The sequence below is a fragment of the Bombina bombina genome, chromosome 2 (genome assembly GCF_027579735.1).
Source record: "Bombina bombina isolate aBomBom1 chromosome 2, aBomBom1.pri, whole genome shotgun sequence".
Lineage (NCBI taxonomy): Eukaryota > Metazoa > Chordata > Amphibia > Anura > Bombinatoridae > Bombina > Bombina bombina.
This window is the reverse complement of record NC_069500.1, coordinates 1278453815-1278471682: the sequence shown is the minus strand read 5'-3', so window position 1 is coordinate 1278471682 and position 17868 is coordinate 1278453815.

Here is a 17868-nt window from a genome sequence, read left to right as displayed (position 1 = left end):
AGGGGGTCGGAAGCAGCATTCGCTGTTTAATAAATGTACCCCATGGAGTGCTGTAAATCATTGAGAACCCATATCTCCTGCACCACTCAATTTACTTCTACACATGCTGATGACACCTTACCTTGATAGAAAAGATGCAGGAACGCAGGAGCTACTAACTTCTAATTTGTTGTATTGCCCACTGTGTCACAAAAAGATTAAAAGAAAGCAGCAATGTGCAACAGTGTATAACATTGTTACAAACTTAAATGTCAATCACAATCCTTTCAAAAAATGTATCATATGTTTTTTTCTACAAGATTCACTATTAAAGGGACATTAAACACTAAGGGCTAGATTACATGTGAGGTGCAATGTGAATGCAAACTCGCGTTCGCAATGCACACGCTTCCATAGGCTCCAGTTGGAGCCTCTTTCTCATGCTGTGAGACACGGCATTAGAATTAGCACAGAGAAGGGGGGTAAGTTGCGCAGCGATGGGCAGAAAAGTGTATATGTATGAATATATATATTTATGTTTTCAGTCTCATTTTTTTCTAACACCCACACCGCCAACTTAAACCCCATAAAACTGCTTATTAATGCAGTTTTTATTAATAAAAAAGGTTTCATTTTGACTTGAATGTCCCTTATAAACCTTTTTCATGTCATTTTTATTCTAACACTGTATGCCAGTTTCATTATCTCATTATAGCAATATGTATTTAACAAGTATACAGTAGCTACTCTACTATCTTAAATATTCCAACCCTCCATGTTGAATGTAGATCAGGACCTTAAAGTGTTCCTAAAATAACTGTCTTTTTATGATCATATTACATTGCCAAAAGCAAAACAACCTATATTTAATCATATTATGGTAGAAACTGTAACCCCAGACTTAACCAAATCAATTCTATTTTATACAGACATAGTGAATGGGAAAAAAAATATTTTTAGATTTCTTCAGCTAAAAAAAGAATCTTGAGATTCCATAAGAGGAAGATAAAAAAGATTATGTGATAACTTAAATTAGATTATAGCATAATGTGCTGCATAAAAGCTCGCTTCTTTTGCTATCAAATGCTTTTATTCAAAAACAAACATCACATCTATGCAATGCATTCTAACTATATAAAACAATTTTATGTCACTGTAGGGCACATATTGTACTGTAACCTAATTTGTTTACTAGAAAGGGTTAACAGATAACACTTCTTCCAGGATTTAAAGGGATACAATCCTTATTTATTATATTAAATGGTTACTCATTGTTTTCTTTGTTCCACTTAAAACATGACAATTTAAATTGAATTAAACAAAAATACTCCTTGGCTGAATAGATATATTTTTTTCCTTGTTATGTTTGTGCAGATGTGTACATTTCCACAGTGACAGCTTCTGGAATTGTCCCTATCGCAGGTTGCAAACTACTATTTCTACTAGATTCAGTTTATATTTAAACATATTAGTAAAAAGGTTTTTTTTGTATGTGTATGTGTGTCTGTATATATATATACAGTATATATAAATAAATATAAATATATATATATATATATACATACACACAAACACACACCATTAAATAACATAACATATAGACTTACTTATCTTACTTAACAAAATCAACTACATATACCCAACATTCAGTGTTGCTGCCATATATTTTGTTGTCTTCTTTCAACGCTCTATTCACTTAATTGGTTTCTGAACTTTATTTTTTATTGAGGTTGAATACTTCATTTGAAGAAGCTTTCACAAAAGATGTCTTTCATTTTTAAGTTATTACATACTTCAGCTATTAATGAGCATATGTCTCAACAGCCTCTTAACATGTATGTAGAAATAGCTCACTCATTTTGAGCTTGAAAGGAGAGCCGTTGTCTACAAATGCCAGGGCAGTAGACCCTTACCTAAATCACAGAACTATGCTGTAGGGTGTGACTACAACCTGCTGTCAGCACTATGACAGAAGTATCCTTGCACATGAAATTTTGGTAGTCTTCAATCAGTTAAACTATGGAAAGAGTTGTATAGACAAGGTCATCTCTCTCCAACAAGGTAGCAGCTGTAGGAGTCCAAAAGCATTAAAAATGGCATGTGAGAAGAGATGATGAGAGAATTTTAGCAAAACGTGCCTGTGATTTAAGGAATCATTTCTATAGTATCTTAAACATTTAGGAAATTTGGGTTGGATAGACTAAAGTGGAACACAGTTTCTTTTTGGACTTTTTGTTATTGATCTTTTTTGTAGTATGACAAGCTAACCCGGATCTACACAAAGACTATATGATTATAAAGTCAGAGAGATCAGGGGTACATAGAAACAAAAATATGTTAATGTTGATTTCAGATAAAAAACAAGGACATCTAGTTTGTCATTTTTTTTCTAATTTATCCTCAGGAATACCTTACTCCTTTATAAAGCATTTTAATATTCTTTTATTGTATTTATACCACCTCACACATCTGTGGGAAGGCTATTTCATGCATTAACTACCTTTTGTGTATAGTAGTAACCTGCTGCTTTCCAACTTTAATTTTGAATTATTTGTACTCCATTTAATGGTTTTTGGTTGTATTTTAGTCCCACAGAATGTACAAATTATTTCCTAGATATGGTTGAACAAAAGATCTGTAAAATTGTCATAAACACATCATTTTTTCGCTGTTAATATTCTTCTTATGCACTTAAAGGGACATAATACCCAAAAGTTAAAACACTTGAAAGTGAAGCAGCATAGCTGTAAAACACTGACTAGAAAATATCACCTGAACATCTCTTTGTACAAAAGAAAGATATTTTACCTCCAAATGTTCTAAGTGTTCACACCCCATTGAAAAGGACTTTAAGCAGCAAATCCGTATGCCTGCCGTGGAACTTGCAAGGGAGCATGCCTCATGCACACTCATTTCCCTATTCGGTTTAAGGAAGTTTACTATGAAATCTCATGAGATCACAGTATAACAGTACATGACCTCAGCACTGCTGATGCTGTTAATTTCTTCCATTTTTTTTTAAACCTGCAGCTGGGCATTACCTGAAAGATAACTTTTTACAGATCACTCATTCTGGTGAGCTGAGGAAATTGTGAAGTAAAATATCTAAAATATCTTCCTTTTTACATAGAGATGTTCAGGTGATATTTTCCTGTCAGCTTTTAACAGTTATGCTGCATCACATTCAAATGATTTAGCAAATAAGTATTATGTCCCTTTAAGTGTTCTACCAGTGGCGTCACTAGGGTTGGTGTCACCCGGTGCGGTAAGTCATGGTGTCACCCCCCCCCCCAGAAAGCAGAGACACACAAAAACACAGACAAACACACATACAGACACTCAGACACACTTAAAAACATACTCAGATGCACACACAAACACTCGGAAACACACTCAGACACACACACAAAAACACACACACAAAAACACTGAGACACACAAAAACTCAGACACACACATACAAAATATGTAAACTGCACTGCATTAATTATGAAGCTCATGCCTAGAGCTGCTCCCTGGCTCAGCAGAACATCAAATGAAAGATAAACAGAGCACTCTAAAATAAATCACTGAAGAAAAGGTTTAGGCGCGCATGAAAATTCTGCTCTCTGACTCTGTTCCAAGTCTGTCAGTGCACAGCCCTGGGCCGCATGTCACTGAGCAGTGAGCACAGATAGGCAGGCAGGTTTAGGCTAGCAGCGCAACTTTGCAAGCCCCACGGCACACCCACAACATTCATAGTGAAATTGGGCAGGGGAGGAGCAAAGTACAAACAAGCAAAAGCAGCCGGGAAAACTATTTGTTGAAATTGCAGCACTGGCTCAAGGGGCAAAAAAATTGGGTGTCTACAACTTCCCCAGTCCCACTAATGTTCACAAATGCCAGCCTCTAATAAAATAATCTATGCATCTCAACATTGTATTTCTTTGAATTTCAATAAAATTACAAAAAAAAAATAAAAAAAAAAAAATTTTTTTTTTGGTGTCACCCCCTGGAGGGTGTCACCCAGGTGCGGCCCACCCCCCCCCCGCCCCCCCTAGTGACGCCACTGTGTTCTACTGTTTTCTTCTCCAGGAGTGCATTGCTTCTATACCTCTGATGCATCTAAAATAGTGCCAAGGGTTGTTTACTTTGCCACTACTGTTGATATAGTACCATTATGCAGCTGGTGTGTTTCTTTCTTGCAGTCCTAGGTCCAACTACATCTTTGAGTCCCTTCATTTGTTTTATTAAAAATAGCAAAAAAAACTCTACAAAAAACAAACAAAAAAACCCACAAGACAGTCACAATCACTTAAAGGGACAGTCAACACCAGAATTTTTGTTGTTTTAAAAGATAGATATTCCCTTAATTACCCATTCCCCAGTTTTGCATAACCAACACAGTTATAATAATACACGTTTTACCTCTGTGATTTCCTTGTATCTAAGCCTCTGCAGACTGCCCCCTTATTTCAGTTCTTTTGACAGACTTGCATTTTAGCCAATCAGTGCTCACTCCTTGGTAAATTCACGTGCATGAGCTCAATGTTATCTATATGAAACACATGAACTAACCCCCTCTAGTGGTGAAAAACTGTCAAATTCAAAGACGGCCTTCAAGGTCTAAGAAATTAGCATTTGAACCTCCTAGGTTTAGCTTCCAAATAAGAATACCAATAGAACAAGGCAAAATTGGTGATAAGAAAGTTGTTTAAAATTACATACCCTATTTAAATCATGAAAAAATTTTTTGGACTTGACTGTCCCTTTAAGTTACGTTTCACAAATTATTTTTATAAACATAGATATACTTGTTTTCACACAGACTTACAAATTTGTACTAATATTTATAAAGGCCCTTTAAAGATAAATAAAAGAGATATAAAAAAAAGAGACAACCTCATCAGATTTAAAGAAAGTGGGACACAACCATAAATCAAGATAGTTCAAAAAGGCAATAGATATATTTTACAATTAAAAGCAACTGCACAAAGTATTTTACAAGTGTTTTTTGTGTTGTGGTTGTAATTTTTTTACACATGTAAGAAGTTCACATTATGGCCTCTATTTATCAAAGTCTGGCGGACCTGATCCGACAGTGCGGATCAGGTCCGCCAGACCTCGCTGAATACGGAGAGCAATACGCTCTCCGTATTCAGCATTGCACCAGCAGCTCAGAATCGCAGCCAATTGGCTGCCAGCAGGGGGTGTCAATCAACCCAATCGTACTCAATCGGGTTGAATTGCGGCGATGTCTGTCTGCCTGCTCAGAGCAGGCGGACAGGTTATGGAGCAACGGTCTTTAGAAACACGGGGCCTCAAGCTCTATCCGGAGCTTGATAGATATGCCCCTTAATATGTGATATATTTAATATTGGACACTTCACACAACTTTAGTCAATAATGGAAGGAACACCCACTAAATACACTGTGTAAAATAGGTGAACCAATACTCAACGAGTTACGAATATGATTTTACTCATTTCCAAGCTTGTATTGTAAACACTGCTAACAAATTAATGTTCTCTTTATTAAAAAAAAACTATAATTCAGTTTTGGCATAAAATTGTTACACCTTAAATGGACAATAAACTTATAATAATGCCAGGCCTAAGTTTTTCTTATCATCTGATGAGGTAGGTGACACAACCAATCACATGTCATACTATCAGCCCCATTGGAGAAAGAAGAACATGCTCAAGTTGCCTCTGCTTCAGGGCTTTTAAGAATCTGTGACCCATGTCTGTCAGACAACAGCTGTAAAAGTATAGGAGTCAGGGGTGTGCTCTGCTTTTTCCAATGAAGAAGGTAGCAGGGATTTTTTTTTTTTTTTTTTTCAACAAGCTTTATTGCGAATTCAAACATACAGGTAAAAAATAGAACAATATTCATTACATACAATTTTAGGGAAACTAGTACCCATGTGGGATAAAGATAAAGTCCTTCTTTTTACTAATGTCCAAATCTTGAGCTTGACGTGAGGGTGTTCCCCTCTAAAGATCCATGGGACCCCAGGATACCCCTGGGTACATAATGAATGAGTCGCCTGGGTACTAGTTCAGGGATCTCTATTGGACAAAGCTTGATTTTTCAACATATTTTTTAACAAACAACTACACAATCCTCTTTTTTTTTTTGTAAAACAAAGAATTCAAGTAAATACATCTTGTTTACACCGGGGAAAGAGGAGAGGAGTAGTATGTTTATGAGAAGAAGAAAAAGTAGTCAGAAGAGAGTAAGAGAGGGGGAGGAGGGGGAGGGGTAGATGTGTGGGGTAGAGGGGAAAAAACAAAACAAAACAAAAAAAACTCAAAACACAACGCGTCTTTTAGCAAGGATATGGCTGCAATGATATGGGTAGTAGGTCTGTTTATGAAGTTCGCTGGTTATATGGATTGCTGAGGAGTGGGGTTCCAAGTAGCCAGCATCATGTCATGCTGGTCTAATTGGTTGCTCTTGTAATAGTGCAGTCTTTCCAGGGCAATCAGCTCATCTACAGCAGAGCGCCATTCAGCAAGAGTGGGTACTTTCTCTGTCTTCCAATGTCTGGGTATGATCCTCTTTGCTCCTGTGAGCATGATCAGGAGAAGGGCCCGTTCATGCCTACCCAGAGTGTCGGGAAGATAAAGGAATAATATTGTCTCGGGTGTGACTGGAATGTGTGTGTTGAGCTTGTTTGTCATTTCCCCTATAACAGTCGCCCAATAATTTGTCAATTTGGGACATGCCCACCATATATGTATGAGTGTACCCATTTCGCCACATCCCCTCCAGCATAAGGCAGAGGCCGCCGGGTAGAACCGATGAAGTCTGGCGGGTGTTTAGTACCATCTAGTGGACAACTTTAGTTGTATTTCCTGGACAGTGGCCGATACCGAGGATCGCTTAACCAGTCTAAACGATTTAAGCCATTCCTCTTCCTCTATTGTGTTGTTGAGATCTCTATTCCATGTTCTAGTGTATGCCAGTAATTGTGTGTCAGGGGGGGTGAGTAACAGTTTATATATTTTTGAGATCAATCGTTTTGGTGGAGTAGTCCCTGTACATAGAGTTTCAAATGGAGTAAGAGTCCTAAGGAATTCAGTTTTGTTTTTATGGTGTGAAAGAAAATGTGATAATTGATGATATCTTAGCCAGAATGAGAATATGTTCCCATGTATTTCCAACATCTCTTGCTGTGTACGTCTGCCCTCTGCTAGTGCGAAGTGTAGTATGCCCTGTCTCAAGCTGTAAGGATGGAACATGCGCCTGCTTAAATCACAGTAGGGTAGCTCAGGGTTTTCTAATATTGGCGTCATTGGTGAAGAGATGGTGGAAATGTGTGTACTGGTGGATATTAGTCTATCCCATTCAAGGAGTGTTTCTGTAGTTAAATTATATTTATTTAGTAATTTGGGATGTTTTGTTACAGGGATCCAGGCTAGTGAGGCGACATTATTGAGACAAAGAATTTGGCCATCTATTTTGACCCACTGTTTTTGATTAGTATTATGCGCCCACTCTGTGAGCCTCTGCAAGAGTATGGCCCTTCTGTATAGTGCTAGGTCGGGAAACCCCAGTCCCCCTCTATCTCTAGGAAGGTATAGTGTCTTTCTGGGTATTCTTGGTTTGACACCTGTCCAGATAAACTGTTCTAGTGATTTTTGTAAATGGGGGAGAAAATCTGTTGGTAGGTGGATTGGCACGGTTTGCATTATATATAGGATTCGAGGCAGTATATTCATTTTAATTAGGCCAATATTTCCTAACCAAGATAACGTTTTGTTCCTCCAAGAGAATAAGTTGTTAATTATGTCTTTCCGGGCGGTAAGGTAGTTGTTTCTAAATAGATCGGAGGATTTTGCAGATGGATAGATACATAGATATTTCAGTTTGTTAACTGCTATGGGGACCTCATAATTTGTTGCTAGGAATTGGACGTGTTCATTCGGGCAATTAATATTGAGGAGTTCAGATTTTGAGAGGTTTAGATGGAAATTGGAGAGTTTTACATATGTCGCGAGTTCCGTGAGGAGCTCTGGTATCGACGAGTCAATGTTGGAAAGGGTGTAGAGAACATCATTCGCGTATAACGCTTGTTTATGTTCCACATCTCCAATCCGGATGCCTTTGATATTAGGGTTAAGCCTTACCTTCTGAGCTAATGTTTCGATCGAAAGAGCAAAAAGCAAGGGTGACAGCGGACACCCTTTTCGGGTTCCGTTTGATATAGTGAAAGTATTTGATAATGTGCCATTGACATCCGAGCATTGGGAGCCGAGTAAAGGGCAAAGGTCATGTTAAGGAAGGAGTCTCCAAAGTTCATGGCCTTCATGACCCGACGCAGAAAAAGCCAATCGACCCGGTCGAAGGCCTTCTCTGCGTCCATTGAAAAAAGTGCCATGGGCACTCCCTCGACTTGAGTGAAATTCAAAATCTGGATTACCTTATTGGTGTTATCCCGTGCTTCCCTACCAGGTATAAAACCTACTTGGTCAGTTGAAACAAGGCCTGCAAGGTATTTATTAAGATGATTCACTAATATTTTAGCTCAAATTTTTATATCCAGATTTAGCAAAGAAATGGGTCTAAAATTCGCCAGCTATATGTGCTTCAAGCATTGTGTTAGGGAGTGATAGTGTTTCTATCAGTTTGTTAAAGAGTTGAATCATCAGAGGCCCTAATGTGTCGCCAAAAGTTTGTAATATTTTAAGGAAAAACCATCTGGTCCTGGACTTTTCCCGCTAGGGAAATCTTTAATGGCTTGCTCAGATAAGGTAATGTTGGAGTCTAGGATGTCTCTCTGCTCTGGTTCCAGTTGAGGTAATTGTAGGGTAGCTATGTATTGGTCTATCATTAGTTCCTTGTTAGACAAGTCTCCCAGGGGGTCTGGTGCTGCCCGAGTCTGGCTTAGGTTGTACAGTGTTTGGTAATAAGTGTGAAAAGAGTTGGCTATCTGTTTGCTGCCTTTTATCACTGTTCCGTTTGGTGTTTGTATGTGATGTACGTGTGTTTTTAATTGCTTTCTTCATATTGCTCTAGCCAGCAATTTCCCAGGCCTATTGCCCTCTTCATAATATTGTTGTTTCATATGTAGATACTTGCGTTGGTAAGCTTCCATGAGATGCGTGTTAAGGTCTTTTTTGGCAGTGTCTAATTTGTTCTTGGTGACTGTGTCTAGTGTTTTTTTTTATGTGACTCTTCTAGGTGTGTTATAGTTTGTAATAATTGTGTATGTTTTAATCTATGTTGCTTGATTAGTCGTGCCTTATGTTTGAGAAATTCACCCCTTATAACGCATTTGTGTGCTTCCCAAACATTTGTGTATGATGTGTACTGGGGATTGTTATGTGTAAGATACTCTTCTAGTGCTTTTTGGATATCTAATTTGATGATAGGGTCATTCAGTAAAGAGTCGTCTAGCCTCCAGATGTAGGACGTGGGTGGAAGGTCGGGCCATTGTACTGTGAATGTGACTGGAGCATGGTCTGACCACGTTATAGGGCCAATAGAACACCCGGTGACCATGTCAAGACCGTTTGAGTCAGTGTAAAAATAGTCTATGCGAGAGTACTTGCTATGTGGTGGCGAGAAATATGTGAAGTCTTTTTCCGTTGGGTGTAGTGTGCGCCAAATGTCGTGAAGCTGGACGTTCAAAATTGAGTTTTTTACAGATTTAAATACCTTGGGGGGAGTACTAGCAGTACCATTTGATGTGTCTAGCTGGGTGTCCATGGTAAGATTAAAGTCCCCTGAAAGGAAGACCGTGCCCTTCGACAAGTCTAGTAGAAGTTTTGAAACTTTAGTCACTAGGATGTGTTGGTCAGTGTTTGGGCAGTACAAGGTAGCTAAGGTGATTGGGTGCTCATATAGTGTTCCCACCACGATCAGATATCTGCCCTCTGGATCTTTCACAACATTTGTGATTTTTAAGGGTAGTGAGTGGTGAATCAGGATACCCACCCCTCCTTTTTTTGATTGCCCCGAGGCAAAATAATCTGTGGGGTTCTGTGAGTTGAACCATTTCGGTTCCTTTCCGGAAGTGCGATTCCTGAAAAAACAGCACATGGCTGTATAAATTTTTTAGGGCTCTAAAGGCAACAGACCGCTTACCTGGATTGTTCAGTCCTTTGTGGTCAACGTCAGGCTGTGCAAGCCGAACTTGCTAGGCCGTTGATTTATTCTGAAAAAAAAAAAAAAAAAGGGGGTGGTAGGGTGGGAGAGGAGGGAAACCCTTGGGGTGAAAGAAAGGGTTAAGAGATGCAAGTTGTGTGAGTATAAGTAAGAAGAAGGTAGCTAGGTAAGTCTAGAGAGAAAAGACAAGAGGGTTGGAGATTAACAGAGAAGAGATAGGACCCGGTGTATATATTTGGACCGAGGAGGATACAAAGTATAACAAGCTGACTCCTCGGTTCACAGAGATGTGTCAACAATTCTAAAACAACAAGGTGCAAGAAAAACAGTTTAAACGGGGTAGTAACCCACAAGCTAGTACAGGAAGAAATAGTATTATAATATTATATAATAGAGTATTTTTTGAACTCCTGGGAATGTTGGTGTCTTTTGTCCTGGGAATGTTGGGAAATGGTCAGTAGCTTTTGATCAGAGGGGAGGGTGGGTTTAGTAAGGTGGGAGGTAGAGGGGACATGGGGAGGTTCAAGAGGAAGCAGGAGGGTAGGGAAAAGGCAATGGGTAGGTATGGGGGGGTGATGTATGATGCAGTGATCATTCGTAGGGGGATTGTGATAGGGTCATATGAGATATTTAAGCTATATGGGTATGGAGATGATGTTCTGCTAGTTGGTAGTCTGTAAATGGAACAGTGTTATAGCAACCATATTGGAAAAACAAACAAGGCTCGAGGAGACATCTAGGAGGCAGAGTACAATTACATAAATAGAGAAGACATTTCCATTGACTGAAATAACTTGGTTAACTATTTGAGTCTTTGAGTCTATGCGAGAGCCCTTATACATATTAAATAATTTATATAGTGACGGGAGTGGCTATTGGTCCCAGTGAGTGCCCCATTTCAGGCTACGGTGAGATATGATATATCGGGCATAAGGTGATTTTATAGGTGGTCAGCTTCCGGCTTCTCACTTAAACCTGTTGGAAGACTGTAGTTTGTGGGCTCACACAGATTTATATGCATCTCTACCTCCCCTGTAAACTATATACACAAAGTTAGATATATCTGCGGGTCCTTGTTAGACCCCATTATTATCAGTGTAACGTTCATAATTATAAAGGATACAGTAGCAGTTGTTCGAGGCTCAATGCATCAGAGTCCTTGTGTTTGCAGCGGTCTAAGTCTATGTTTGAAGTTTCAAGTTCCTGGCTGAGCTGTCTTGTGGGTCGGTTCTTGATGTGACTGAGCTGATCCTATGGAGAGACCTGCAAGGAACATCTTTTCGTCTGATCCTGGAAGGAATACCGCTGTCTTGTTTTGGTGGGTGGCTATCATGGATACTGGGAAGCCCCATCGGTATTGGATTTTGTGAGCCCTCAGTTTGGCTGTGATGTGGCCTAGTTCCCTTCTTTTCTGGAGGGTGGTGGGAGACAAATCAGAAAAAAATTGTATTTCCTCTCCCGCATGATGGACTGGATGCTTAAGTCTGTCACATCTGAGAATTTCCTCCTTGTCTTTGTAGTTTAAAAAGCAGACAATAATATCTCTTGGGGGGGCCTTAGGTGGAGGCTTGACTCTAATCGCTCTGTGAGCACGCTCCAGTATTATATCTGGCGAGGAAGGGGAATCTTTCAAGGTACGGAACAGGCTCTGGAGGCATCCGTCAATGGCAGGGGGGTGTATGGTTTCTGATATGCCTCTTAGACGTAAGTTGTTCCGTCAACCCCTATTGTCTAGATCTTCAATTTTGTCTGACAGTTGTTGTATTATTTCTGAATTGTCCTTGATATCAGAGCTCATTAATTCGACAGAGTTGGAGTGTTCTTGCTGCTTAGCCTCCACTTGGGAGACCCTAGAGTCTAAAGCGGAAATGTCCCTTCTCAAGTCGTTAAATAAGTTGCGCATCTCCTGGACAGCGTTTCTGATATCTTCTTTAGATGAGAGATGCTGAAGATCTTCTTTTGTGATTATATGTTGCCCCTGCGCCTCTGGGGCCTTGTTGTGTGCATTGTGATCACTCTGGGGTGCCTCCATGCTGTCCGTAGGGTGTGCGGGTATCTGTTCAACTTGTTTTAAGTATTTGCTAAGCGTGGGTACTGGGGTGTTCTTATCAGCCTTGTTTTGTTTTTTGCAAGGCATCACTCTGCCCTCTCACCGCTATATCAAAAAGTCTGTGGTGAACTCAGACCAATAGGGGTGTCATTACTTTCTCTATGTCACGTTGTACAGTTGATTGCTTGAAAAGGGATGCAAAGTAGCTCACCGTAAGGTGCCAGACAAGCGATGGCTGTTTTTTTTTTTTTTTTTTTTTGTCTGCAAAGTAAAGAGTAAGAGCTAGTTTCCACAGATAGCCCTTTCCAGTATGTAATAGTCTCTATTTTATGTCTATAATTTTGGTAGAGTTAGGAAATAATCCTCTAGTTTCTGTGGCTATTAATGAGGTTCACCGCAGTCTGCTTATTAGCTTATTTCTATTGAAGTCAATGCAGGTGTGAAGTATGAGTGTCTTATAAAGACCATATTATGCCAGGGGCTTCTCTATTGTCCCTTTCTATCTCCTCCTCCTCCCTTTTTCTTTTCTTTTTGTCCCCCTCCTTCTTTCCTTTCCTTTTTTCTTTTTTTTTCTTTTCTTTTCTTTAATTTGCCTTGTTATGTTTATATTTTTGTCTTTATCTTATTTTTTGTGGCGTGTTGTGGTCCTCTAAGAGCCCCTTGGGCTAGTTGTCTGCGGTTGTTAGATTCCCCCTCATGTACCTCACCACAAAGATGGCCGGGAAGTGTTCAATTCCCCTGTGGGACTTTGCAATTTAAGTGCACGCGTGCTTTGTTTTCTATATCGCACTGTGCTGTTAGAGAGTGGAGCTGTGTTTTCTCCTCTGTGTTAGGGTCAAACTACTGCCTGTAAATTATTCGGTAGCTCCCGGGTGTTTGTGTGCGGTCAAGGAGAGGGAGCTGCGCACTAAGGCCCTGCAGCCGTTGCCGCCGCGCGGCAAGTTATGGAGTCTGCTGGTTTGTCCCGTGTGACTTGGTGAGTAACTGGGCTTACCGCTGCTGGCCTCAGTGGTCGGGAGATGGATTCTGTCTACTGTTCCCCGTAGTATGTTCAGTAGGGGGAAGATCGGGTGTCTGCTCCATTGCTGCAAGTTCTCCGTCACAGCGTGGATAGGGCCTGAGTCGTCTGCCCCGCAGATGTCCGCTCTTGTAGTCTGCTGGAATCTTTTGCGGCTCAGCTTTGAACTATGCCAGGGGATTGGTAGTATGTTTACTGTTCCCAGGTATGCGATGGTACAGGTAGGGCAGTTCAAATTGTGTTATTAATACATGATGTACTGCTTGTGGGTTAAGGAGCTCTCCTAGAACACCGCCATCAGCCTGCGTGGCTTGGCTCCGCCCCTTGTTTTGAAGTTTTTATATATCATTCTCTAGTGAGAAAACCACACATATAATATATTGTTTTTTGTTTGTTTGTTTTTTCAGCAGACCCAGCAGATTCAAAATATCATTATTTTATGTGTATATCATACATCATAATTAGCTGACAGGTGAGCACAGGTTAGTAACCATGGTTACTGATAAGCTGATTATTTCTCATGTGCTCTAGTTCAGATATGAAAGTTAGGCCCATTCTTATGCCCTGAGGACTGGCGTTGAAGAACTGTTCTAGAGTGTGCCAATGTTGCTGTGAACTTATTAATTACTATTTCATCTGCTGCAACCATTTTACACTGCACAAGTGCAGCTCCATTCCACCCCACTCATTCTCTTATGCATCTAATATCCTTTTGTTGTTATGTTTTTTTTAATTGTTGTACCAAGGTTTGGGATTGAGATATGTCAATGGTAGTATACAAAAAAAATAAAATAACATAATTTATGCTTACCTGATAAATTTATTTCTCTTGTAGTGTATCCATCCACGGATCATCCATTACTTGTGGGATATTCTCCTTCCCAACAGGAAGTTGCAAGAGGATCACCAAAGCAGAGCTGCTATATAGCTCCTCCCCTCACTGCCATATCCAGTCATTCGACCGAAACAAGACGAGAAAGGAGAAACCATAGGGTGCAGTGGTGACTGTAGTTTAATTAAAATTTAGACCTGCCTTAAAAGGACAGGGCGGGCCACGGACTGGATACACTACAAGAGAAATAAATTTATCAGGTAAGCATAAATTATGTTTTCTCTTGTTAAGTGTATGCATTCCACGGATCATCCATTACTTGTGGGATACCAATACCAAAGCTAAAGTACACGGATGATGGGAGGGACAAGGCAGGAACTTAAATGGAAGGAACCACTGCCTGTAGAACCTTTCTCCCAAAAACAGCCTCCGAAGAAGCAAAAGTGTCAAATTTGTAACATTTTTAAAAGGTGTGAAGCGAAGACCAAGTCGCAGCCTTGTAAATCTGTTCAACAGAGGCCTCATTTTTAAAGGCCCAGGTGGAAGCCACAGCTCTAGTAGAATGAACTGTAATCCTTTCAGGGGGCTGCTGTCCAGAAGTCTCATAGGCTAAGCATATTATGCTCCGAAGCCAAAAGGAGAGAGAGGTTGCTGAAGCTTTTTGACCTCTCCTCTGTCCAGAGTAAACGACAAACAGGGCAGATGTTTGACGAAAATCTTTAGTAGCCTGTAAGTAAAACTTCAAGGCACGGACTACGTCCAGATTATGCAAAAGATGTTCCTTCTTTGAAGAAGGATTAGGACACAATGATGGAACAACAATCTCTTGATTGATATTCCTGTTAGAAACCACCTTAGGTAAAAACCCAGGTTTGGTATGCGGAACAACCTTGTCTGAATGAAAAATCAGATAAGGAGAATTACAATGTAAGGCAGATAACTCAGATACTCTTCGAGCCGAGGAAATAGCCATCAATAACAGAACTTTCCAAGATAAAAGTTTAATATCAATGGAATGAAGGGGTTCAAACGGAACTCCCTGAAGAACTTTAAGAACCAAGTTTAAGCTCCACGGGGGAGCAACAGTTTTAAACCCAGGCTTAATCCTAACCAAAGCCTGACAAAAAGCCTGGACATCTGGAACTTCTGCCAGATGCTTGTGCAAAAGAATAGACAGAGCAGAGATCTGTCCTTTTAAAGAACTAGCTGATAAGCCTTTGTCCAAACCCTCTTGGAGAAAGGACAATATCATAGGAATCCTAACCTTACTCCATGAGTAATTCTTGGATTCACACCAATAAAGATATTTACGCCATATCTTATGGTAGATTTTCCTGGTGACAAGCTTCCGAGCCTGTATTAAGGTATCAATGACTGACTTGGAGAAGCCACGCCTTGATAGAATCAAGCGTTCAATCTCCATGCAGTCAGTCTCAGAGAAATTAGATTTGGATGATTGAAAGGACCTTGTATTAGAAGGTCCTGCCTCAGAGGCAGAGTCCATGGTGGAAGAGATGACATGTCCACTAGGTCTGCATACCAGGTCCTGCGTGGCCACGCAGGCGCTATCAGAATCACCGATTGATTTTGGCAATCAGTCGAGGGAGCAGAGGAAACGGTGGAAACACATAGGCCAGGTTGAAGAACCAAGGAGCTGCTAGAGCATCTATCAGTGTTGCTTCCGGGTCCCTGGACCTGGATCCATAACAAGGAAGCTTGGTGTTCTGGCGAGATGCCATGAGATCCAGTTCTGGTTTGCCCCAACGATGGACCAGTTGAGCAAACACCTCCGGATGGAGTTCCCACTCCCCCGGATGAAAAGTCTGATGACTAAGAAAATCCGCCTCCCAGTTATCTACGCCTGGGATGTGGATTGCTGACAGGTGGCACGAGTGAGACTCTGCCCAGCGAATTATCTTTGAGACTTCTAACATCGCTAGGGAACTCCTGGTTCCCCCTTGATGGTTGATGTAAGCCACAGTCGTGATGTTGTCCGACTGAAATCTGATGAACCTCAGTGTTTCTAACTGAAGCCAAGCTAGAAGAGCATTGAATATTGCTCTTAACTCCAGAATATTTATTGGGAGGAGTTTCTCCTCCTGAGTCCCCGATCCCTGAACCTTCAGGGAGTTCCAGACTGTGCCCCAACCTAGAAGGCTGGCATCTGTTGTTACAATCGTCCAATCTGGCCTGCGAAAGGTCATACCCTTGGACAGATGGACCCAAGAAAGCCACCAGAGAAGAGAATCTCTGATCTCTTGGTCCAGATTTAGTAGAGGGGACAAATCTGAGTAATCCCCATTCCACTGACTTAGCATGCATAATTGCAGTGGTCTGAGATGCCGGCGTGCAAATGGCACTATGTCCATTGCCGCTACCATTAAGCCGATTACTTCCATGCACTGAGCCACTGATGGGCGTGGAATGGAATGAAGGACACGGCAAGCATTTAGAAGTTTTGATAACCTGGACTCTGTCAGGTAAATTTTCATCTCTACAGAATCTATAAGAGTCCCTAGGAAGGAGACTCTTGTGAGTGGTGATAGAGAACTCTTTTCCACGTTCACTTTCCACCCATGCGACCTCAGAAATGCCAGAACTATCTCTGTATGAGACTTGGCAATTTGAAAGCTTGACACCTGTATCAGGATGTCGTCTAGATACGGAGCCACCGCTATGCCTTGCGGTCTTAGAACCGCCAGAAGTGAGCCCAGAACCTTTGTAAAAATTCTCGGGGCAGTGGCCAACCCAAAGGGAAGAGCTACAAATTGGTAATGCCTGTCTAGAAAGGCAAACCTTAGGAACCGATGATGATCTTTGTGAATCGGTATGTGAAGGTAGGCATCCTTTAAGTCCACTGTGGTCATGTACTGACCCTCTTGGATCATGGGTAGGATGGTCCGAATAGTTTCCATTTTGAATGATGGAACTCTGAGGAATTTGTTTAAGATCTTTAGATCCAAGATTGATCTGAAGGTTCCCTCTTTCTTGGGAACCACAAACAGATTTGAATAAAATCCCTGTCCTTGTTCCGTCCGCGGAACTGGATGGATCACTCCCATTACTAGGAGGTCTTGCACACAGCTTAGGAATGCCTCTTTCTTTATCTGGTTTGCTGATAACCTTGAAAGATGAAATCTCCCTTGTGGAGGAGAAGCTTTGAAGTCCAGAAGATATCCCTGAGATATGATCTCCAACGCCCAGGGATCCTGAACATCTCTTGCCCACGCCTGGGCAAGAGAGAAAGTCTGCCCCCCACTAGATCCGTTTCCGGATAGGGGGCCGTTCCTTCATGCTGTCTTGGGGGCAGCAGCAGGCTTTCTGGGCTGCTTGCCCTTGTTCCAGGACTGGTTAGGTTTCCAGGCCTGTCTGGAATGAGCAACAGTTCCCTTTTGTTTTGAAGCGGAGGAAGTTGATGCTGCTCCTGCCTTGAAATTTTGAAAGGCACGAAAATTAGACTGTTTGGCCTTTGATTTGGCCCTGTCCTGAGGAAGGGTATGACCCTTGCCTCCAGTAATGTCAGCAATAATTTCCTTCAAGCCAGGCCCAAATAAGGTCTGCCCCTTGAAAGGAATGTTGAGTAATTTAGACTTTGAAGTCATGTCAGCTGACCAGGATTTAAGCCATAGCGCCCTACGCGCCTGGATGGCGAATTCGGAATTCTTAGCCGTTAGTTTAGTCAAATGAACAATGGCATCAGAAACAAATGAGTTAGCTAGCTTAAGCGTTCTAAGCTTGTCAATAATTTCATTCAATGGAGCTGTTTGGATGGCCTCTTCCAGGGCCTCAAACCAGAATGCCGCCGCAGCAGTGACAGGCGCAATGCATGCAAGGGGCTGTAAAATAAAACCTTGTTGAATAAACATTTTCCTAAGGTAACCCTCCAATTTTTTA